At 45.5% G+C, this 24,486-nt stretch overlaps 1 protein-coding gene across 3 annotated transcripts in view; it reads left to right on the top strand.

Annotated features, from left to right (window-relative positions):
* The window catches only part of EYA2 (EYA transcriptional coactivator and phosphatase 2), a 291,980-nt gene that overhangs the window by 82,948 nt on the left and 184,546 nt on the right, over positions 1-24,486 (top strand). Inside the window, exon 2 of one of the 3 annotated variants that reach the window (XM_082431408.1) lies at positions 16,800-16,915. The exons of the other annotated variants lie outside the window; for them this stretch is intronic. The gene's annotated coding sequence lies outside the window, so the exon portion shown is untranslated. The remainder of the gene's footprint in view (positions 1-16,799; positions 16,916-24,486) is intronic. 3 annotated transcript variants of the gene reach the window in all.

The following is a 24,486-nucleotide window of genomic DNA, read 5'->3' as shown; positions in this document are numbered from 1 at the left end:
AGGCGCAGTCTCACAACCCACACAGCTGTGTTTCTCTCTAAATTCCAGCTCATTTTGAATTTGTGGTTTACGGACAAAAGATTTGTGTAGCAAACAGGCTCCAGGCAGCTAGCTCCCTTTGAGAGAACACATTAATGCGATTTTTATGCTGCCTCCTTCCAGAAATACCATGCTGATGAGTGACCCATGGTAAAACAGCAGTAACATAAGCAGATGCTCCTTCCTCGAGCTGGTGAGTGACTGAAGGACTCTTATGTGTTGTCCCCCAAACACCAGGAAGCACCCAGAGCCACCTCGTCCTCCTCAACATCTCCTGCTCAGCCTTGAGCAGAGCTGTGGGTTCATGTCACCCTTGAACCGGATCCAAAGGGAAACGAGCTCTGATGATGCAGAGTTCTTACAATGAGGCGTGTGTGATGCCCAAGGAAGACTGGCTGGTGTGGTCTGCCAGCCGAACATTTTTGACAGAGGACTTATTCTAGGTTTTTTGTTTGTTTGTTTGCCTTGATTTGGGGGTAGGGAAGAAGCAGTGCCATACCTTTGGTTATTCTGAAGGTCAGAATGGAACGTCAGCCTGTGGCTGGGTTGATTTCCAGGCACTGCTGGGTGAACAGAAGGAGGTAGGGATTTCTTTTCTTTCTCTTCTTTTCGTTCTTTTGCTGTATTACTGATTTTCTCCAACATCTGCTCATGCAGTGAGCATACACTTAATGAGCACCTACGGTGTGCCAGCCAGGCCCCAGCCCGCCATTTAGGAAGTCTGAGGAGGTATAAGAACTGCTCTCCACAATTTCTGCTTCACACTCTTTGGGGTTCAAGTTTCTTGTGACTTTTTTTTTTCTGTATTGTTTTATTTTTAATTACAAAAGTAACAGGCTTGAGATGACGCTGAAATATATAAAGTAAACGGTAGGAAGTCCCCATGTTTCCTCTTCGATGGGACCGCTGGTAATTGTCGGGTGTGTACGTTTGCAGATGTGCCGTAATATATATGCAAACCATCGTACAAAGTCGTATAGTTTTCTTTTTACAAAAATGGGATCAGACTTTGCACGCTGCAACTTCCTACCTTCCACTTTTATATGGTGGACATTTTTCCATATCAGACGCTGTCAGTAGGTTCATTGGCAGGTATAGCATAATCTTTATTTTTCCTATGTTGGCCACCTGGTACAAGGATCAGCAAACTGTTTCTGTAAAGGGCCAGATAGTAAATATCGCAACTACTCAACAGTCTCCATGGCAACTACTCAACCCTGTCATCATCATAGCATGAAAACAGCCATAGAAATATGTAAACCAAGGGGCATGGCGGTGTTTCAATGAAACTTTATTTACACATCAGGTAGTAGACCAGATTTGGCCTTCAGACCATAGTTTGCCAATCCCTGACCCTGTAGTCTTCCACATTTTTCTCTATACTCCTGTGTTCCTAAACACATGAATTTAAGTTTGGGCTTACTTGGTTTTTTGATTTTTTTTTTTTTTTTTTGATGGTTGAGAAGAGGCAGAAGGAATCACTGATGGCTTTTTAAAATAATATATTACACATGCTTAGCATCATATTTTTTTTCTCAGTGTTATTCATGGAATTGCCTCCGAGACAATTGGTATCACTCTTACTTATTATTCTCAGTGGCTGTATAAAATTCCATTGTGTAGGTAGATGGTTTGTATTGGTGTAGGTAATGCTAGCTGCTGTAACAAATAAGTCTTATAGTCTGTGGGCTTAACACAGTCACAGCTGATTTCTCACTCACTTAAAGACCAGTAACAGTGTTCCTGGTAGGCCGGTGTTCTGCATGTGGTCCACCAGGGACCTGGGCTCCCCTTAGCTCTGCCTCCTTTAGTGCCTCAGAGGCTAGTCCAGTCAGCAGGTGGATAAAAAAGGAGAGGGAATGATCAAGTGTTAAACTCTTTACCAGCCAAGCCTATACATTGCACACAACATTTCTGCTTATAGTTCATCGGCCAGAACTCAGTCATTGGCTGCCTCTAACTGCATGGGAGGCTGGGAAATAATCTAGATCTGTGTTGAGAAGGGAGAAAAGCTGGACTGTGGTGCCCACATAAGCATTTCTGCCTTAAGAATTAAATGACTTAATTAAGGTAAAGCAATTACGGTACAGAGGAAGCACTCAACAGATGCTACCTTGGTGATTGTAAACATGTGGTTTGGTACTGTTCAATACTGTAATGCTCTCAAGACCTAATGCAGGAAACTAATACACCAAGAAGTTTTCTGAGGATCTCTTAGGAATAAAATACATAAGCACCATAACTTGCAGCATGTCCCAAACCAAATTCCCTGCTCCCTCCTACCAGATTTTTCCTGTTGGCTGTGAACTCTACCATCCACTCATGACTCATGCTAGAAGCCCCAAATTCTCGCTGGCCTCCTCCCAGTCCCTCCCCTCTTGTACCCTGTTGCATCCATCACGAAGGGTTTGTCAAAATGGCTCAGAAATCGCTCTAGATCCACCCCAGCACTTTATTCTCACCATCATGCCCTTAGTTGTAGCGTTGATGTTTTTTGCCTAATCTGGAACTTTCATCTACAAAACTGATCCGCCTGCCTGCCCCTACACTTCCCTCCACGCCACCTGCCACGATGCTGCCTGGGTAGGGTTTTCCAAAGTTATTCCTCTGCCCAACATTCCCATGGGCTCTCCTGCTCCCAGAAGAGAAAAATCCAAGTGCCCAGCCAAGCCAACTTCGCTTCTAGCCAACTTCCAGTCATGACTTAGGAGATGAGTTTGGCAGGGAGATAAAACATGCCTGGTTGCAATAAAACTTCATGATATTTGATGAATCTGAGCCCACGTTTTCTATAATTATGAGAAAACCATGAACATATAGTTTTCCACTGACGGATGATGTGAAGGTAGTAGTATTATAGAAATAAAAAATAACATTCCCATAAGGGACCCCATTTATTCCTCGACACCTGAAACATAGTAGATGCTCAGGAAATAAGTGTTGAGTGAATAAATATGTGAAAAATGGAGCTGACTGAGTCACAAAGACCTTTCTTTTTTATTGAATAGTTGATTTACAGTGTTGTGTTAATTTTTGCTGTATAGCAAAGTGACTCAGTTATATATACATACACACACACATGTATATACACACACATTCTTTTTATAGTCTTTCCCATTATAGTTTATCCCACGATGTTGAATATAGTTCCCTGTGCTATACGGTAGCACCTTGTTGTTTATCCATTCTAAATGTAATAGTTCGCATCTACTAACCCCAAACTCCCAGTCCATCCCTCCTCTACCCCTTGGCAACCACAAATCTGTTCTCTATGTCTGTGAGTCTGTTTCTGTTTTGTAGATAGGTTCGTTTGTGCCATATTTTAGATTCCAAAGATCTAATTGCATTTGCATCCATCACTGTGTACAGTAAAATCCTTCCCCTTAGCTCAGAGTTTCTCAGCCTTGGCATTATCAAGATTTTGAGCTGGATAATTCTTTGTTGTGGGGAACTGTCCTGTGCACTGTAGGATGTCTAGCAGCATCCCTGGCCCCTACCCACTAAATGCCAGTAGCACTCCTTCCCCAGTTCTGATGGCCAAAAACGTCCAGACGTTGCCCAGGGTCCCCTGGAGGCAAAATCGCCCCCATCACTGCTTTAGCTGATCCTAGGGAGGCGCCGTCCCTCTGCAGAACTTCACTGCATCCCCCTGACAGTGTCCTCTCCCTCCTCCTCCATCAGTCTGCTATTTGTACCCCCAACACACACACACACACACACACACACACACACACACGAACACACACACGCACGTGGACTTCAACTTCAGCTGCCCCCACTTTGGCATATAAACGTGTCGGAGAATGAAGGTTCTCTGTTATTCCCTCCCTTCCCCACTGTCCACTTACTGAACCCGGAACCCGGTCGCTGTCGAGGGTGTCTCCTCTCTGAAAGTCTCCAAGCATCCCGTCCCACTGAAGTCAGCAGGAGCTCCAGATGCAGAGGGATAGGGCAGGGGAATGTGGAAACTGCCTGCCCTGTGTTTTTCTTTGCCTTTGAAATCTCAGGAAGGGGTTGTGTGGAAAGGGTTGCAAGAAAACTTTAAAAAGGGCCCCTCCGACCACACAGATACCAGATTCAGGCCAGGTCAGCAGCCTGACCTTACAGCCAGGGCCATAGTGTGCCCAGGTTTTGCTTTGATTTGTTTAGTGTTTCTCTTGGTATCCTTCTGGGAAATACTACTCTTGACTTTGACTGTTGAGCCCTTAACTATGCACTTGGCAAAGTACTTGGCATATATATGCTCATTTCATCCTACAACAACCCTGGAGGGGGACACTATTATTATCCCATTTTACAGCTGAGGAAATGGAGGCTGAGAGAGAGACCTCTTTGCCCAAGGGACACACCTAGTAAGAGGAGTAGCTGGGATTTGATCTCCGGGCTGTTTCTGCTTCTAGATAGTAATAGTAAGAGTAGCTAAGATTTACTGATGTGTTTACTGAGTGCTGGGTACTGTCTGGAGCACTTGATGCCCATTAATTTATTTAATCCTCAACCACCCTATGAACTAGATCCCTTTATGATTCCCATTGACGGATGAGAGAACTGAGGCACAGAGAGGTTAAGTGACTTGCCCAAGGTCCCATGGGTGGGCTCCAGTGGTCCAGCTCTTAAGCCATATCTAGTGCAGAGATGGGCAAACTATGTCTCGAGGACTAAATCCAACCCACTGCCTGTTTTTGTAAATAAAGTTTTATTGAGACACAGCCATGCCCATTCATTGACATGGAGCTGCTTTCGAACTACAATGGCGGAGTTGACCAGTTGCAGCAGAGATGGTGTGACCCACACAGCCTGGAAGATTTACTCTCTGGCCCTTGATAGAAAACCTTTGCTGACTCTGCTCTGGGACCTTCTCTGATCACCATCCTACCACCTGAGCCATGGGACCTCCACAGCCTGCTGGATTTGGGGTGTATTTTGTGGGTTTAAACAAGTGAGCATTTTGGCAGCGACTGGAAAGAAAGCCCCTATCCTAGGAGGTGCTGTGGAGGTACCCTCAGAAAGCTGACTTCTCATCTCCATCATGTTTCTTGGTTTAAGATTGGGTCAGCAACATGTGTGTGGGCACCGTCCTCAGCCCCCGGGGAAGGGAGAGGAATAGAAGGAAACCTAAGACTCTTTCCGCTCGGTTCATTTAATCCCAAACATGCAAACAAATAAGCAAATACATAAACTACTAGTTCAGATCGTCTTAAGTGCTCTGGAGGAAATAAAATAGAGTGACTTGCTAGACCTAGGGGTTCTCCATAGTCACTGGGGAATTTTTTAAAAGGCTGATGTTCAGGCTTCACCCCCAGAAATGCCTGATTCAATTAATTTGAAGTCGGGACTAGGCATTGGTTTTAAAAAAAAAAAAAAACAACACCCAAGGTGGATATAAGGTTCAGGACTGTCTGAAGGTGGGTCACAGGTGACAGTGAGACAACATTCAGTGGATGGGCAGGCAGCTTCCCTAAGGAGGTGGCCTTTGGCTAAGCCAGATGAACAATCAGGAAGCGGGAACGGCATGTGCAAAGGCCCAGTGGCAAGAGGGAATATGATGCTGGGGGTTCAGCATGACCAGAGCTTGGGCTGCCAGGAGGGGGTGGGGAGAGATGAGTCTGAACGGCTGCCAGGGCCTGGGTCTGAGAGTTCTGAAACCAGTGTTGTTCAGACTGCAGGTCTGAATGCCTCAGTGGGTCATGAAATCAGTTTAGTGGGCCACAGCTGGCACTGGGGGGAAAAAAAAGAATAGAATAGAAAATATTCATGTGTGTTGCACATGAGGTCAGTGTGGTTTCTTAAAACTTTTATTTCAAGTTTTATAAAGGTGTACACTACACGGCATTGTAAAATGTGTTTCTTACCGTGCGTCTCAAAGATTTTGAAAGCCACTGTTTTTAGCCCCCGTGAAAGTTTGGAATTGAGCCCAAAGGCGATGGGGAGCCATTAAAGAGGTTTTAGTGGGGGCGTGACAAGGTCAGATTTATGTTTAAAAATCTTATACGAGGAACATGGAGAACGGTTTCAGGGGAGGTGGGCTGTGGAGGCTGGGAGGCGCCCCTGGGGGCTGCTGGGCTGGGTCATCGGGAAGCGAGGATGAGACCTGAATGGTGTCCCGGGCACGGAGGGCCTGCAGGTAGCTGCCAAGAGGATGCATGTCCCCACAAGAAGTGCCAGGGGAGTGGAGGGGCCGGAGGGTTGGAAGGTTGAATTTCAGGTTCTGCCTCCCAGCCCTCCCTGGGGAGCCCTGACCCTGACTTGCCACCTTTCCTGTGGCTCAGGTATTGTGTGCATGACGGACCTTGGGCTCTTCTTTGAACACTTCCTCTTTGCTAGACACTCTGCTAAACGCTTTCAAGTATTAGCTCATTTAATACCCTCACAACAACTCCATTGGTAGGTGCTATTATTATTCCTATTTTATAGATGAAGAAACTGAGGCCCAGAGAGGATAAGGTCACAGCTACGATCAAGTTGCACCGCTGGGACTCCAGCCAGGCAGTGCAGCTCCAGAGTCTATGTTCTCCAGCATCAGTAGAGGGTCCATGGGAGCCAAAGTGCCTGAGTTTGAATAATAGCTGAGGGTTGTCATGAGGATTCAATGAGCAATACATTCAGTGAGTAATACACATAGAGCAGTGACTAGCCGGAGCTCAGTGAATGCTAGCTAAATAGTTACTGGTGCTATTACAGTCCCCCAAAGTGATATAGCAAGTCAGTAGTAAAGCTGGGGTTCAAACCCACATAACTAGCGAACAGAACGGCAGCTCCAACTACCAGGGTTTGGATCCCACCTCTGCCCCTGGCCCTCTGGGTTGCTGACATGCCAGACCAGTGTTAGCTCTTGTTATTAGGCACTCGTTGTCAAGGACTTCGAACCAATTCTGGCCTGCAGTGGTGACCCCTTTCCAAGTATGAGCTGTCAGTCCCTACTATTGAAGGTCAAACAGGAATACAAGTGCCAAGGCCAGGGTCGGGGTTCAAGCTCGTAGCCAGTTCACTCCCAAGTACCTAAAGCACAGTTTTTTTATTTATTAATATTTATTTATTTATTTAGGCTGTGCTGAGTCTTAGCTGTGGCATGCGGGCTTCTTAGTTGTGGCATGCAGACTTCTTAGTTGCAGCATGCATGCGGGATCTAGTTCCCTGACCAGGGATTGAACCCGGGCCCCCTGCATTGGGAGCACAGAGTCTTACCCACTGGACCACCAGGGAAGGCCCTAAAGCCCAGTTTAAAAGAGGCCAAGACACCGAGGTTTATTTCTCTTCTGCTCCCTCAAATCCTTAATCTCTTCTCTCTACCCAACAGTGGACCCAAATTAGAGCTTCAGGCTCAGTTGGGCCCCTGCACCCAGGCCCATGAAGGCCGCGGGAGGGGGCAGCCTCAGAGAGTGCTACAGACTCACAGCCCCCAGGGGCCACATGGCCTGGGCAGCTCCTGAGCCTGACCTGGTCTGCCTCCTTCCTGTCTCGTCTCGGAGAGCTGTTTTCCTTGGCGTAGGATGGAGACAGGTGACCCCACCTGGCTGGTTCAGGCCCAGGCTTGTTCAGCCTCCCAGACAGTTGGTCGTGGCCTCTTGACTTCCCCAAGTTGGCACAGCCTTGCCTGCCTTGGCTCCCGTCCTCCATGCCATCCCCTGCAAGTACGAGTGGCCCTTTCTATACTGTGTTTGTCCTGTCAAGGTTGACAGACTCCCCGAGCCACCGTCTGTTGGCTTTTTTGGGGAGACTCTGGCTGTTGGGTTGCTGCGGACGTTTCTCTCAAGTCTCGTCTTTTCTTGGGGTGTAGCATCAGCTAAGGAAGCAGGGTAACCAGCCAAAAGCTGGTGCCTGTGTTGGCCAAGACTAGGCAAGTGAAAGAATTGTAATTCCATGAACATAGCACCTGGTGCATGTTTGGAGAACTTTAAAATGCAGTATACAAACAAACTGTTCTTGACAACCAGGATATGAACTAGGCAACCTCTTACAGTCTCTTAAGTTTTGTTCATTCGTTCATTCACTCCATTCTGTGCCAGGCACTGTCCTAAACACTTGGGATAGATCAGGGACAATCTAGTTACGGCCTCTATTCTCATGGAACATGTTGGGTCTCAAGCAGCATCGTCCAAATAGAAGTGTAATGCAAGTTAGAAACACGAGCCGCAAGTGTAATTCGAAATTTCCTAGTAGTGAAATTTTACCTAATACATCAAAAACTAGTATCATTTTAATATATAATCAATATTTTTACCATTACTAATGCATTATTTTAAACTTTCTTGGTACTGAGTCTTAGAGTTCCAGGGTATGTTTGGACTAGCCACATTTCAAGTGCTCAAGAGCCACACATGGCTCATGGCTGCTATGTAGGACGTAGCAGGAAAGGTAAGCATCATATAACTAAATATTCAGCTAATTATTCATTGCAATGGTAATAAATGCCATGATTGAAAAGTACAGGGTGCAGTGAAAACTGCAGTAAGGGGGTGGGGAGTGGTCAGGGAAGGCTTCCTGGTGGCAGCGACATTGTGACATTTATGCAAAAACCTAAAGGTGGGGGTGGTGGGGGTGAGCATCCAGGGCAGAGGTAACAGCTGTGCATAGACGCCAAGGTGGAGAGGAGCTTGCTTCTTTTGAGGGACAAAGGGTGGAATGCCAGTGTCACTAGAGGGTAGAGTAGTGAGCGACGTGATGGGAGAGAGTGGCAGGGTCACCTGAAGTGGCCAGCATGGGTCTGGTGCAGAATGCGGCTGCACTGATAAATGACAACTGGCACTTGGAGGGGCAGCTACAACTTTTAGTTATTCCACACGTCTAGGGACTTCCCTGGCGGTCCAGTGGTTAAAACTCCGCACTTCCAATGCAGGGGGCGCGGATTCGATCCCTGGTCGGGGAACTAAGATCCCACATGCCGCATGGCGCGGCCGAAAACACAAACAAGCAAATCACACATCTAGAAGTTGTCTTGGCCGGTGTATTGGATTCCTCCAGGACAGCCGTGATGATGGCTCAGCCAGCAACCGTTGCTCCTCTTCCGGACCAACAGACCCCCAGTCTTATTTGGTTGGCCGTGTGCTCAGGCCAGAGGGATGAAGGATGATTAGACTCAGGCCCTTTACCGTGATCCAGTTCTCACGGATGAGACATACGTCGATGTGTGCTGGAGGATGCTGGTAGAGATAGTCCTCTGGGATACTGATAACATGAAAGGGGCTTGGGGGTGGGGGGGAGTCCCCTTTTACACTTCCTTCCTTCCTGCTCTGGATAGGGTCATAGTAAGTTGTGTTGCTTGGACCTGTAGCTTGTGACATCTTCTGCCTGTAGGAGAGGCCAAGAGATGTGCAGACCTCGTGCTCACCTAGGCCCTTGACTTTCTTGACCCTCCTGGGCCACCGTTGCCAGGCATCCTGTAAATTGCCGTTAAGCGCGTCCGTATAGTTTACTGTGAGGTGCTCTGTGTGGAGTGAGAAAACATTTACTTACCACTTACTACTTGCCAGGCATTCTTCAGAGCACCTTATCTCACTTCATCCTCTCAGTATCCCTCTTATCCCGGTTGTACAGGTAAGCCAGAATTCACACCCAGGTGTTTCGGCTGTTTTTAACCACCATTCTGTACTGCATCTCCGTTTTTTTAATGTGTTCGTTTGGAAAGTTTATTTTCCCCCCGGAACAGCATTCTTCTAAAACAGGGTTTCTCTTTGGCACTTTGGATATTTGGACATTCGATTCTTTACTGTGGGGGCATCCTGTACCTTGTAGGATGTTTAACAGCCTCCCTGACTTCTACCCGCTAGATCCCAGTAGTACCCTCCGCAGTTGTGACAACCAAAAATGTGTCCAGACGTTGCCAAGTGGCCCCTGCAGGACAAAATCAATATCGCGCCACCCCCCCCAATAAGAACGTCTGCTCTAAAAGATGTTTTACTGCCAGCCATCTGGGTAGCTCTGTAACTTTGCTCAGGCTATTTGATCTTTCTGGTCCTCAGTTTCCTCTCCTGTAAAAGGGCGGGAGGGACAATATTATTGACCTCATTTGTTTTGAGGATTAAATGAGCCAATATGTGGAAAGCAACTAACATAGTGTGTGGTGTACAATGAGCTCTTTCTCAATGTGAAGATTTGACTCAGATGCCCCTCTGTTCTGTCTATCTTCAGCTAACAGGAACTGCTAGCTGGGTTTTACCAGCAAGAGTGAATTCCATGATCTGCAGTGAAATCTACCAGGATGTAGATTCTGGGAGTCAGGGGTTCCATCTGTCTTGCCCCGCCAGTGGATGCCCGGAAGTTAGATCAGTACCTGGCACATAGTAGGTGCTCGCAGCATTTCTTGAACGAATAAGTGACTTAAACCCTTGTGAATATCTATAAAACTATTTTTTTAGGTTTTAAGGTTTCTCCTGTTCTTCCTTGTCTTCCTTTGTATTTGTCTTACTATTTTTTTTTTTTTACTTTTTAAAAATTTTTACTTTGTTTTTTGCTATAGCTGTGTTTCTACCACCCCAGGAATTATAGATCCTGAGGTTTCTTTGGTGCTGCTATCAGCTAAAGCATCATCAGCTGGGCCAACCTAACTCAGGAGGCTCGAACCTGTTTTAGTCATCCCCTTAGCCTGTTTCAACCCCACGAGGTACCGTTTGGGGGTTTGTTTGATTTTCCCCAGCAGGTTCTGGCTGAATCTTAAACCTTGCCAGGGGCAGATCTCGGCAGAAGGGGTGTGCTTTTGGATTTTGGCTGCATGTGGAATTTGGAAGTCCTTTCCCCTTTTGTGTACAAACACCATGGTAATACAGCTTCTTATTACATGTAGGGGAAAAGGGGATACAAAGGCTCACACATGTCCCTGAAACCTAACCCTACCGCTGAAAGAAAACCAGACCGTAAGTCAGGATGGCATTCCCATCCCTAAACCAGTTTCATAAAATGTACCTCGTGTTCTTCCATTGGATCCTGATCTGAAGCACAATGTTCAAAAACAGATCAACTCAGGGAATTCCCTGGTGGTCCAGTGGTTAGGACTCGGCGCTTTCACTGCCAGGGCCCGGGTTCAGTCCCTGGTCGGGGAACTAAGATCCCACAAGCCGTGTGGTGCAGCCACAAACAGACAAAACAGATCAACTCAAGGGGTCTTTGGCTGACATGATAAATTTGCAGACACTAACTGCAGTTTTTTGTGAAAAATCAATTCCCAGGTTTCCACAGTAAGCATGATGAAAGCACAGTGAAAGTAGTCACTACAATCCAGCGTGAGTGTGAACTGCTATCTTTCTCAAGTGGCCACCATTTTGTGAACTCATCTGTTTCCATTTCTCTGCTGGTCTCCACTGTAGATATGAGGGCTTTCTACTTGTATATAAGTGTGTGTATAAATATTTAGAGGTGTGGTTCTTGACCAGGGGGATTCTGACCCCAGAGGACATTTGGCAATGCCTAGAGATATTTTTGGTTGTTACAATTGGGGGAGGGAAGTGCCACTTTTATCCGGTGAGGACAAGGGCCAAGAATGCTGCAGAATAGCCTGCAGTTCACAGACCAGCTCCTCACAGCAAAGAATCAGCCAGCCCAAAATCTGAAGCGTGCCAAAGCTGAGAAATCCTGGGATAGATAGAGGTCCATTGCATCATTGGCCAAAAACCCCGAAAGTAACATGAACGTCCATAAACTGGGGAATGAGAAAATAAACTTTGGTTTATCATTTCCTTGGAATACTGTGCAGCTATTAAAAAGAATTAGGTGGCTCTATGGGTACTGATGTTGAAAATTGCCCACAGTATGTTTTTTACATAGTTTTTTTGTTAAAGTAAATTAATATCTGTGTTAGTAATATTAAGGAATTTTTCTAGGCATGATAATAGTATTATGGCTGTTTTCAAAAAAAGTTTTTGGGTTTTTTTAGAAATTCATTTACAGATAATATTTACAGATGAAAGTATATTTTGTCTGGGATTTGCTTCCAAATACTACGAAAGGGGAAGGAGATGGGATGGAAATGGAACAGGATTGGCCATGAGTTGGTTTTGGGGGCTGGGTGATGGGCAGAGAGAGATTCATTAGATGAGTTTGGGTATTTTTGTAAGTGTTTAGGATTCCACATAATATAAAGTTGCTACACACACACACACACACACACACACACACACACACAAATGCATTGAAGAAAATATGGGATACTTGATAAATAGATGTAAACAGACATACAGACACAGATTTGGCTCTGTAACAGAGAACTGAAATCATAGTGGCATAAATAGTCTAGAAGTTTCTCTCTCTTTTATATAAAAGTCTGAGCTGACATACAGATGTAGAGAACAAGTTTATCTCTCTTTTATATAAAAGTCTGAGCTGGCATACATATGTAGAGAACAAACATATGGATACCAAGGGGGAAGGGCGGGCATGGGATGAATTGGGAGATTGCGATTGACATATGTACACTACTATGTATAAAATGGATAACTAATGAGAACCCCAAAAAAAAAAAGCCTGAGCTGACAAAGCAGCTCTGCTCTGTGAGGTCATCAGCAGCCCATACTCCTTCCATCTTGCTACGTCATCCGTAAAGTGCTGCCCTTTTCTTCATGATCAGAGATGACTATCACATTGCAATCTAGCAAGTAAGAATGGGAGAAAAGGGGAAGTTCACCCCACTTTTTTAAGGACATTACCTGTGTGTTGGATACATCACTTTTGATTGCATCCTGACCATAATTTAGTCACATGACCACAGCCTAACCGCAGGGAAAGCTGGGATATTCATTCTGGGTGCCTGCATGCCATGCCTAGAATCACAGATTCCTTGACTGTAAAAGAAGGGGAGAAGAGAAGAATTCTGGGGATCACCTAACAAACTCTACCATGGCATAGCTCAAACTGTGAAGGATGGTTAGTACAGACCAGTGGAACTATGGAGGACTTTATCTTTTTCCGTTATACGTTGCTCTAATCAACTCCTTTATCATGAGCAATTTGTTTTTCTTTTGTAAAAAAGAGTTAAATATAAAAAAACTATCGATAAATGGTGCATGCATGATTGTGTATAATGCTGTGAGGCTCTAGGGTCTTCATTTAATATTCACTACTTATCTGCTGACCGTTTAAGTGCCAAGTACAGTGACGATACTAGATGCTAAGGATTCAGCAGTGAGCAAGACAAAGTCCCTCAGAACGTGAACCAATGAATAGGCAGCATGTGTTAAGATCACGATCAGACTTGTAAAGATGAACACAGCAGGGTCAGGGGATACAGCGTGGGGAGTGGTTAGCTGGGGAAATGGGTTTGCTACTATGATCAGGGAAGGCATCTCTGAGGAGGTGACATTTGAGAAAACACCTGAAGGAAGTCTCTGGGAAAGCTCTGGGGAAGAGGATGTGTGGCGGAAGGAACTAGTGCAAGGCCATGGGATGGCTTGAGTAAAGCAAAACGCCCAGTGTCCCTGCAGGAGAGGGAGGAAGGGCAGACCTTCTGTTACCTACCCCGGTTCTTGGACTCTTTAATCAATAGAAATTGATAAGAGGCCAGAGGAGAAATTCAGGCAAGGCTTTACTGGGACTCATGCTGCAGCACAAGGGAGCAAAAACAAGTAATAGGTTCCCTTGCTGGCTCCCTGAGAGGGGGCGAGCTGGTCCCTTAAATGGGGTGAGGGTAGGGGTGGGTTGAGGGGCCGAGCCTGAGGCGTGGCTTGGGTGGTCTGCCCACCCCCTTGGTGGTGCTGTGTGCAGGGTGCATGCGCAAGTACCCTGCTTTTGTTCCTGGCACCTAAGAAGTGGCAGTTGGGCGTTTGGTCTTTTTGTATCTTGTCGTTCATAATTTGCCCCAACTACACATGCGCGCAGTTATTTGAGCAGTTGTTTTTAGTCCCTTATGGTTTCTTTGTACTCTGTCGCTGGAGGAGATGTTTGTCCAGGTGCAAGCACTGCAGCAAAGGGTCCAGGTCCCAGCCGGTCTCACTTCCAGGAGATAAGATTGGAGGGATGCTCAGGGCCCGCGTCGTGTGGCGCCTTCGATCTGGTGTTATATTAAGCCATTTAGGTATTACTCTGATTATGGCCAAAAGGTGTTTTTCCTAATTATTTGCAATTATTTTCAAAATGTGGAAGAACATTCCATTGACACAGGGGAATGCAATGGACCGAGATTTGTGTCCTGTTCAGCTCCCTGTCATTAGCTCTGGGACCTGAGGACATTTATTTAGCTTGTTGGCCTCTCAGTTTCTTTACTTGGAAGGGTAGAGAAAAGAGTTTACTCTGTATCCTATTCTGTTCTACGAACTGACTTACAAGCAGTAAGTCAGCCTCACAGTAGACCCAGGTGGTACCATTTATCCCCATTTGACAGGTGAGAAAATTGAGGCAGAGAAGTCAAGCAAGATCCCATACCACTGGTAAGTGATAGAGCTGGGATTTGAACCCAGGCACCTGGGCACCCAAGGGGGTCTGCTTAGTCACCCCACTGTTCTGGGTTCCTGCTGGCTCTGCCCAGCTCACAGGCTGGATGGGACAGGGCAGTGAAGAAAGGTTTGTGGCAGCGATTTGCAAGAATGTAGACGCTACACAAATGTATTCATATGATTGTAATACTCTCGGGTCATTCTCTTCATTCAAAATACAGTTTTTTAAATTTCCAATATGTACAATGGAATATTACTCAGCCATTAAAAAGAGTGAAATAATGCCATTTGCAGCAACATGGATGGACCTAGAGATTGTCATACTGAGTGAAGTAAGTCAGACAGAGAAAGAGAAATACCATATGATATCGACCTACTGTATTGCACAGGGAACTCTGCTCAATGTTATGTGGCAGCCTAGATGGGAGGGGAGTTTGGGGGAGGGTGGATAGATACATGTATATGTATGGCTGAGTCCCTTTGCTGTGCACCTGAAACTATCACAGTATTGTTAATCGGCCATACTCCAATATAAAATAAAAAGTTAAAAAAAAAATTTCCAAACCCCTAATGAAATAATTGATTCAGGCCATGAGCATCGGTGGATGAAACATTAGATGAAAGGTTTGCGGGGAACTTGGTGATGGAGGAGGCAGGGTGTTGCCAGCCAGGCCAGCTGACCCTTACTAGCATCACCAGAAGGGGGACACCTGGACATCGTTTCCCTCCTGATGTGATGCGATGGGGAGAACTCAGCACCACTCTGAAGCGTTGTTCCCCCACCCAATTAATCCAAACCTAATCTCATTTTAAAGCAAAATCATGGGAAATGTGATAGAAAGAGAAATGAGTTAACAACACCATGAGGAAGCAAACGGAAAAATCCAGAACATGAGATAGTCTACAAGACAACTAACCTACTTCTCCAACATGTCAATAGTCTGTAAAAAAAAAAAAAAAAAGTTGGTGGGGGGGAGGCTATTCTAGCTTAAATAAATGTAAGAGACACAATAAACAAATGTGATGTGTGGCCTTTGTTTAGATCCCGAATTTTATAAACCAACTAAGGGCATGTGGAGACAACTGGGAAGGTTGAAGATGAACTATGTTCAAGATGGCACCAGGAAGTATTGTGACTTTCGTTAGGTGTGATAATAGAAAGTGTCCATATTTTTAAATGAAGTACGGTGGAGAGAGGAGACTTCAAGAATTCGTTTAAAAATTTCACCAAAAAACAAAACAAGACAAAACCAAAAAGCTTTGAAGAGACACGTGTGGCAAAATCTTGAAAACTGTTGAATCTGAGTGGTGCTCAGTGATTCATTTTACCATCCTCTCTGCTTTGGCGTATGATTCAGATTTTTCATTAAAATAATTTCTAGCCCTTACCATGAAACCATCTTACCAAAAAAGGAGGAAAAAAAACCCCCTAACTATATGAAATTGCATAAAATTGAACTAACCTCAAAACAAGAAGAAAAACATTTAAGAACTCATGAGTCACTGCATGGCCCATTCAGTTTCAGGGTAATGATGTAATTAGAGGAGATCCGTCATTAGGGAAGATTAATTGTAAGACATCTGCTGCCGATGTGGCAGATGGTGAGAGAGTACAACATTCAGAATCAGACATCCTGGCTTTAAATCTATCTCTGCTACTTGTAGTTGATTCTAGACAAGTGACTTAAACTTCTTGTCCTTGCTTTCCTTATCTATAAGATGGGATCTAAATTCAGCCAATCTCATAGGGGCTATTGGGAAGATAACATGAGCTCAAACCTGAAAAAGCACTTAAAACAGTGCCTGGGGATTTCCCTGGTGGCGCAGTGGTTAAGAATCCGCCTGCCAATGCAGGGGACACGGGTTCGAGCCCTGGTCCGGGAAGATCCCACATGCCACGGAGCAACTAAGCCCGTGCGCCACAACTACTAAGCCTGCGCTCTAGAGCCTGCGAGCCACAACTACTGAGCCCGCGAGCCACAACTACTGAGCCCGTGCACCTAGAGCCCGTGCACCGCAACAAGAGAAGCCACCGCAATGAGAAGCCCACGCACAGCAATGAAAACCCAACGCAACCCCCCAAAAATTAATTAATTTTAAAAAAAACAACAGTGCCTGGTGGGACTTCCCTGGTGGTCCAGTGGTTAAGACTCCATGCTTCCACTGCAGGGGGCGTGGGTTCGATCCCCGGTCGGGGGTCTGATCCTGCATGCTGTGTGGTGGAGCCATAAAAACAACAACAGCAACAGTGCTTGGTTCCTAGACAGCATTCACTGCATGAGAATTAGTATTTTTCAGTTTTGTAATGGTCAGTGCTCCATAGGGGCACCACTGAGGATTTGGGTAGGATGAAAGTATTCTAATATTTAGTTTTTAGTATTGTTTCTTTTCCCGTTTTTCCAGTGTCTTTCTGCAAACCATACCCCTGCATTCACATTGCAATGTCCTTGCTCTGTAGCCTCAGAACCAGTTTCTCCATGGCTTCAAGTGGATCCGGCCCTTGCGGTGACTGCGGTTGGGTGAGTTAGAAGCAGAGAACAGGGATGGGCAGCGGTGTCGCTGTCGTGTCTGCTGAGGGCTGGGACTGGACTCAGGGCAAAATGCCTTCGCGATTCGAGAAACGCTGCCTTCTGCCGGCTGCGGCTTGCTTGCCTGTTGGCGAGGTCCTGGGGCTCCCCGTGGCCTCCGAGCACTTGATGCTCTCCAGCCATCCCTGGCAAGGGCAGGCCTTCCCCTACAGTAAGAGTCCCCTGGTGTTCTGCTTTGTGCCTTGTTTTGTTGGTTGTGGGTTGGGTTTTTTTTTCTGGCTCTGCATGAGAAATACTCTGTAACGTTCTGCGTTTTGCTCCAGGGCTGTGCTGAACCCAACCTGAAATCAGCGGAATGTGTGTGGTCCCATCTCGGTTGTCACCGCACACATTGGGTGCTTTTTTGAAGGTTGCCTCTTGTGGGTCTAGTGAATATTGGAAAACGCATTGTAAAATGCAAGCATCTGAACTTGAGTCATCTGAACTTCAGCCAATCTCAGGAGGTCATATACTGTATGATTCCATTTATATAATATACTTAAAGTGACATTTTAGAGATGGAGAAAGGACTAGTGATTGCCAGGGGTTAGCGGTGCTGGAGGGATTAGGGTGGAGGTGCTTCTGAAGGGGTAGCACAGGGGAGACCTTTGTGGAGACCTTTGTGGTGATGGAATAGTTCTGTCTTGATTGCAGTGGTGGTTACATGAATCTGCAGATGAGGTAAGATGACACAGAGATACAGACACACTGCACCAATGTTAATATCCTGGTTTTGATACTGTACTACAGTTATGGAAGATATAATCTTGGGGCCGGGGGGAGGGATTTGAATGAAGGGTATCCAGGATCTCTCTGTATATTTTTTACAACTTCTTATGACTCTGCAATGATCTCAAAATAAAAAGCAAAACTGGATTCTTCAAAATAATTGGGCCCTTGTCTTACATACTATCAGGGCTGAGGGAAGCGTACTAAAGCTCTCCCATTGACGGTTTTTATCTGCACCAAGTTCACCTGCAAGAGAATTTATCAGACCTGAAAGAGAGAGCTTAGTCTGGGGCTAAGATTCAAGACCCAGCCTGGTTTTCCTTTCTGACGTAAGACATAAAACTTTTCTTTCTGACATAAGAACTTTGTCTGCTTGGCTGAAAGCCGGTGCTGAGGAGTGGACTGCTGTGTGGGCGTACCTGTATTCAAAGCACGGCTCTGTCTTCCTAAAAGAGTTTTGGATAAAGGCTTTCAGATAAGGGAATGGAAACAGTACAAGGTGTGAGGACCGGGCGTGGCCATTGGGAATATAAATTAGATCAGACACTCCGAGGCAATTTGCCAATGTCCCTTACAATTTTAAAGGCAGACCCAGCAGTTTTACTTTGGGTGTCACCCCTAGAGAACTACATGCATGTGCAGCCGAGAAGACCCATCCCAGGCAGTGTGGCATTAGTCATAACCAAACTTGGGAGAACTGAGGACTGGCCCAGAGCCCTGGGAATCCTATGCAACAGCTAAAAAGAATAAGCTAGATCTCCGTGTCATGAAATGGATGAACAATGAGACATTGTCTTATTAGAGCAAAAAATGTCCTAGAACAGGATGTTCAGGTCAATGACATTGATAAAAACACATTCATAAAATATATTTCTAAAACAATATACTGAGTACTTTAGGGATATATGTGGGTGTTTTGTGTGTTTATGACTAGAAAAAGGTCTGCAAAGCTATTCAGTGTATTAGTAATTGTGGATACAGCTGATAGGAGATAATGATCAAAGGTGGCTATAATTTTATCTAAAATTCTAAAATTTATTGACACATTTTGAGATATTACCTGGGCCATTAAAACTGTATCATAGGAAAGTACAATACAGGTAATAGAGCTATTTTCTCAGCAGGAGGAGATACATCTATGTGACTGGGAGATCTAACCCAGCCATCTGGGGTCACCCATTGATGAATGCCACCTAAGACTGGAGAGCAAATCCCAATCTAGAGTGTCAACTTCATGAGAGCAGGGAACTTGTCTGGCTGATTCGACACTGTATCCTCAGGGCCTGCAACAATCCCTGGTCTTCAAAAAGAAAGTGAAATAAATTAGTGAATGAGTAACAGCTTTGCTTTTTGGTATGTCATATGAATAGAGTCAGCGATTCTAAATGATTGGCAGCCTGACTCAATGAACGAATCCGTGAATGAATTTAGCGTCAACTGTGTCCCTACTTTATTTATCTGCCTTCTTCATAGCCTTTGGAGAGGAGACTGAAAGTACCTTATTCATCTGGGGAGGTGGTTCCCTATGTATCCCAGCCTAACCCCACAACTTCTATTAAGTAACATCTTCCCCACTATAAGGGGACAGGATGGAGGATGGAGGTGTGGACAGGAGGAGGGGCTTGTGACTTACCAGTCAGCACGTGGCATCCTTCCCCCTAGATGCTGAAGTCGTCCATGGTGACAGCAGCCCCTGAATTTCACTGTGTCTGCAGTTTATTCCTACTCTAAGTTTCACACTGAACACCAAAGATGCGATGTACAGGTATCAGAATGGGGGTCACAGTCTTCTAAGACTAGCTACTCAAAGGTGGTCTGTGGACTTGCACTGCCAGTAAAACAGACACCTTCCAAGGTTCATGTCCCGTGGGAAAGAGCATCTCTTCTCCAGCAGTTAATCCCAGGCCTCTCATTGGGCCCCATTGAATCATGTGACCACCACCCGTGAGCCAGTCACTAGACAGAGGGATGGGAGATGCAAATTGCCAGGCTCTGGGCCTGTTCGTCGGTTAGCCCCACCCAAGCCGCATGGACAGAGAGTGGGGGAGAGGCAGTTCCCCCAAAGAAAGAAAACATGCTGTTGCCGTGAGACCCACCAGGCCAAAATGCCAGGAACCCGCGACAAATGTTTACTAAATAGTTATCAAGAACCAGGCCCTGCAGGAGATTCTGGGAATGTAGTGGTGGACAAAATAAAATCCCTGCCATCAGGGAGGTTATAGTCTGGTTGGGAAGACAGATGGACATCAAATAATGTATAAACATGTCTAAAAACTGTTATAGTGACTGGCGTGTGAAAGAGAGGGGCATGGGTCCGTGGAAGGTGCCGTGGGAGAAGGGGCCCCATTCAGGAAGGGCCTGGGGAAGTCATGCTAGAGCTGAGACCTCTGAAGGACGAGCAGGAGGGAATGGTGTTCCAGGCAGAGAGAACAGCATGTGCAAAGGCCTCGTGACAGGGAGTGTGGAGTGAGAGGAAGGCCAGCGCCCTGGAACGAGACAGCGAGTGAAGGGAAGCCGGATCAAAGCTGTGTTCACAAGTCTTTGCTTTGTTCTAAGAACAATCAGAGGTTATAAGCAAGGATGAGGTGAAGGGGGCAGGGACATGTTCAGATTTATGTTGTCAGAAGTCCCCCTGACTGGTATACAGAGAACAAGCTGGAGGGAGGCCAGAATGGCCCCAGGGAGACAGGTACAGCGGCCGCGGTAGTTGTCCAGGGCGGAGAGCGTGGCGGCTTGGCCCTGGGCGATGGCCGTGGGCTGGAGGGTTCACGGGTTCCGTGGCTGTTTAGGAGATGAACTTGACAACACCCAGTGATGGATTGGATGTGAGAGTTGAAGGAGAGGGAGGAGGGAGGATAATCCTGGGCTTTTGGTGCGAGCAGCAGGCCCTCCACCCCCCACCCGCGATAGGGGAGACGGGGGCAGAGCCAGTTCACGATTAGCAGATGTATTTCGAATGAACTCAAATGAGGTATAGGCGGCCAGAAACATCCAGGTTTGGGCCACAGCTGTTGCCTATCCAGAAGCCTGTGATTGCTGTCGGCAGGTTTGGATTTCTAAGTCCTTGAAAGATGCTGGGAGTTGGCCCTCTCTAAGGGCCCCTTGGTCGACTGGCCATCTGTCCTCTCCATCCAGCAGGCAGGGCCACTGTTCCCAGCCAAGGTAGCAGTGCACTCGGCGGGGGGGTGCGGAAAGGTGAGCCGCCCACCCGCCTGGGACCCTCCATCTGCTTTTGATCCTTCCCAGCCTTTGAAGTCGCCCCCAGCCCCCACCCTCCAGCTGTCATCTCTTGGGCTCCCCCAGCAGCCCCACGCTCCCCCAGAGTTTCTCCATCCCCGGGGACAGGGGTGGTGACAAGGGTAACAAATGACGGCAAGCCGCTGGCAGCAGCAGGCTAAGGAGAAGGCAGAGGGTAGGGGCTTTCGGATGCCTCTTTCTTCTCGCTCCTCCTAGCCCGGATCTGAAGCAGCAGGGGTATTGGGGTTTTGCAACAGTGCAACACAGGAAAAAAAAATTTTTTTGTAAATGAATCCCACGCCTTTGCTTCCTTTCCCTGCCTTCATGAAAGGGAAGCTGAGTCTTTCTCCTCCCCTCAGACTCTGTTAAGACTGTCTGATTTCTCTCTAACCTCCCCTGCAAAGAGAATAAGCTGGTCTCCTATTTCAGATAATTGTAAGGAGGGGAGGAGGGGGAGAAAGCAAAGGACGTCTCCCCCCAAATTGCAAGAGAACTGAACTCTGCCCATCAGACCACAGTAGGAACCAGTGGTTTCCAGATGGTCCTCATGGCACTTCCCAGTGTCGACCTGGCATAAAATGAACTGTGTGTTTCAAGCTTTTGTCTGTGTGAATGCAAATAATGTCAGTAATTACCCTTTATTGAACACCCACTCACTCATGCCTTTTCTGACTTAATCTGCAGGATAACCTGCCTGGGAGGGTACTATTATTTTCTCCGTTTTTTTGGATGAGGCTCAGAGAAGTTAAATAACTTGCCCAAGGTCACAAAGCTCGTAAGACACAAAGCTAGGATTTGAACCCGTGTAGCAGATGACAGAGCTGGTACTCCCACCAGGTTGCTTAGTGGGTGTTGGAGCTGGATGGATCCTGGGTTCAAATTCTGACCCAATTTTACTCGCAAGCTGTGGTTAAGAGCACAGACCCTGGAGCCAGACCACCTGGTTGTGAATCCTGGCTCCACCACTAACTAGCAGTTCACTTTCTGAACTTCAGTCTCCTCATCTCCACCCACTTCATAGGATTGAGATGAGCCAATACATGCAAAGAGCTCCTGGCTCCAGAGTAAATGCTCTTGAAGTGTTAGCTATTTTTATTTCTGTCATCTGTAAAATGAGCACTATAAGTGGGACCAGGTTAGGACCTTCAGAGCCCTCAAAACACTGAAGAGATCAGCACCCCCTCCTCTGCTGCCCCAGGTAGTTCAATAATGAAACAGTACGACCCATAAAACAAGAACACAGAATTCACCCTGCGCTGAAATTTACCAAGCTTTTTATTTATTTATTTTTAAATTTTATTTATTTATTTATTTTTAGCTGCGTTGGGTCTTCGTTGCTGCGCGCGGGCTTTCTCTAGTTGTGGTGAGTGGGGGCCACTCTTCGTTATGGTGTGTGGGCTTCTCATTGTGGTGGCCTCTCTTGTAGAGCATGGGCTCCAGGCGTGCGGGCTTCAGTAGTTGCAGCACGTGGGCTCAGTAGTTGTGGCTCGCGGGCTCTAGAGCACAGTCTCAGTAGTTGTGGCACATGGGCTTAGTTGCTCTGCGGCATGTCGGATCTTCCAGGACCAGGGCTCAAACCCGTGTCCCCTGCATTGGCAGGCGGATTCTTAACCACTGCCCCACCAGGGAAGTTCACGAAGCTCTTTTTTTTTTAGATCCTCATGGCAGAACAGGAAAAGTTCACCAAACAGGAATGATTTGCATTTCCTTCATGCCTATGCTTTGCTCAGACCTAAATCTGTTTAGTTGGCCTGTTGGGAGATAGAAGTTGATAATTATATCTCCCTGGGTGGTTGAGAGAATTAAAGGAGATAATGTAAAAGTAATCAGGGAAATTGCCTGGCACGTAATAGGTGCTTGGGAAATGGGAGCTATGGTTAGAATTTTTGGAAGGATTTTTCTCCCTGAGTTGTCTTGAACTATTCATGTTGCTATACTTTGTTGTTAATGGTTTGCTTCTACAAGATAGCAGTGCCCATAAACTATAGCTGGCAGCAGGAAAAACAATGGTCAGGTTCTTAACTCATGGTGCTGTTTACTGTGTGAGGACTAACTTTTTTTTTTAATATATTGTATTTATTTTAAGGACTACTTTTTTGTGTTTTGTTTGTTTGTTTGTTTGTTTTTTGCCGCACTGCGCAGCTTGTGGGATCTTAGTTCCCCAACCAGGGATCGAACCCGGGCCCTCAGCAGTGAGAGTACGGAGGCCTAACCACTGGACCTCCAAGGAATTCCCAGGTCTAACATTTCTATTGTTTTGGCTTTGTTAGTTAGTTATTTATTTGCCTCCAAAGGATGGTGCATTTGAACTGCTCTAGGTATGTTTGAATTTTAGATCTTGCGTTACCTAACAAAGACCCTAGTGCATTAAATGTAATTATTGATAAATTTAAGTTTAAATCTTTTTTTTCTATTTGTTCCATCTCTTCTTTGTTTCTTTTTCTCTACTTTCTTGCCTTCTTTGGATTAATCAAGTATTTTTATTATTCCATTTTTTTCTCCATTAGCTAGTTGGCATACATTTATTATTTTTATTCACTAAGCAGTTACCCTAAAGATTATAGAAGGCATCCTTGATAAATCTTAAAAAGTTTACTATAAATTAGTACTTGTAACCACCTCAAGGAAAATGCAAGGTCCTTAGAACATGTTAAGTTCATTTAGTCCTCTCCTACTCTTGAATTGACCCTTTTATGTTACTCTCCATCCCTTGCTGAATTTTCATGCTTCCAGAGTATTCTTTTGTAGTGCAAGTCTATTTGCTACAAAATGACAAATAATCTTAATTTTAGTTTATTTCATTTTTGTCTTCATTTTTGAAGGATTTGTTTGCTGACATAGGATTCTACCTTGGCAGGTGAAATTCCATTGTTTTCTAGTTTCCATCATTTCTGTTGAGAAGTCTTATTAGTCCTTCTTTAAAGATTTGTTTTATTTACCCTCTGGCTGAATATATTAATATATTCTCACATATGTATAGTTTGACTATGATATGCCCAGAAGTATTTTTCTCTGTACTTATCCTGCTTCTGATTCACAGAGCTTCTTGATTCCATTGACTTGATGTCTTTCATCAGTCTTGGAAGGTTTTCTGTCAGTTTTTCATTAAATATTGTTTCTAAGTTGTTCTCTCTCTCCTCTCTTCTGTGTCCCCTATTACATGTATGTTAGACCTTTTCTCCATGTCCCATGTTTCCTTTATGCTTTTTTTAAAACCTGTTTTCCAGACTTCTTTCTGAGATGTGTCTACTGACTTATCTTCAAGTTCATTCTTTTCTTCTGCTATATCCAGTCTGTGGTTCAACTGCTCTATAGAGTTCTGAATTTCAATTATTGTATTTTTCAGGTTTAGAGTTTCCATTTGATTTTTTTTAAGGATTCTAGTTCTCTAGTAACATTGTCCATTGTAAATCTTTTTTCTTGATCATATTATCAAGGTTGCTGGGAAGTCCGTGTTTAGTTACTCTAATATCTGAATCTTATATATGAATTTGGTTTTTTTGTCTTGGTTTTTGATTGTTTGGCTTTGTCTCCTTGCATACCTGGTAATTTTTTAT

Source organism: Balaenoptera physalus, assembly GCF_965194825.1.
Source record: "Balaenoptera physalus genome assembly, chromosome: 16".
NCBI lineage: Eukaryota > Metazoa > Chordata > Mammalia > Artiodactyla > Balaenopteridae > Balaenoptera > Balaenoptera physalus.
This window is presented reverse-complemented; position numbering and strand designations above follow the sequence as displayed.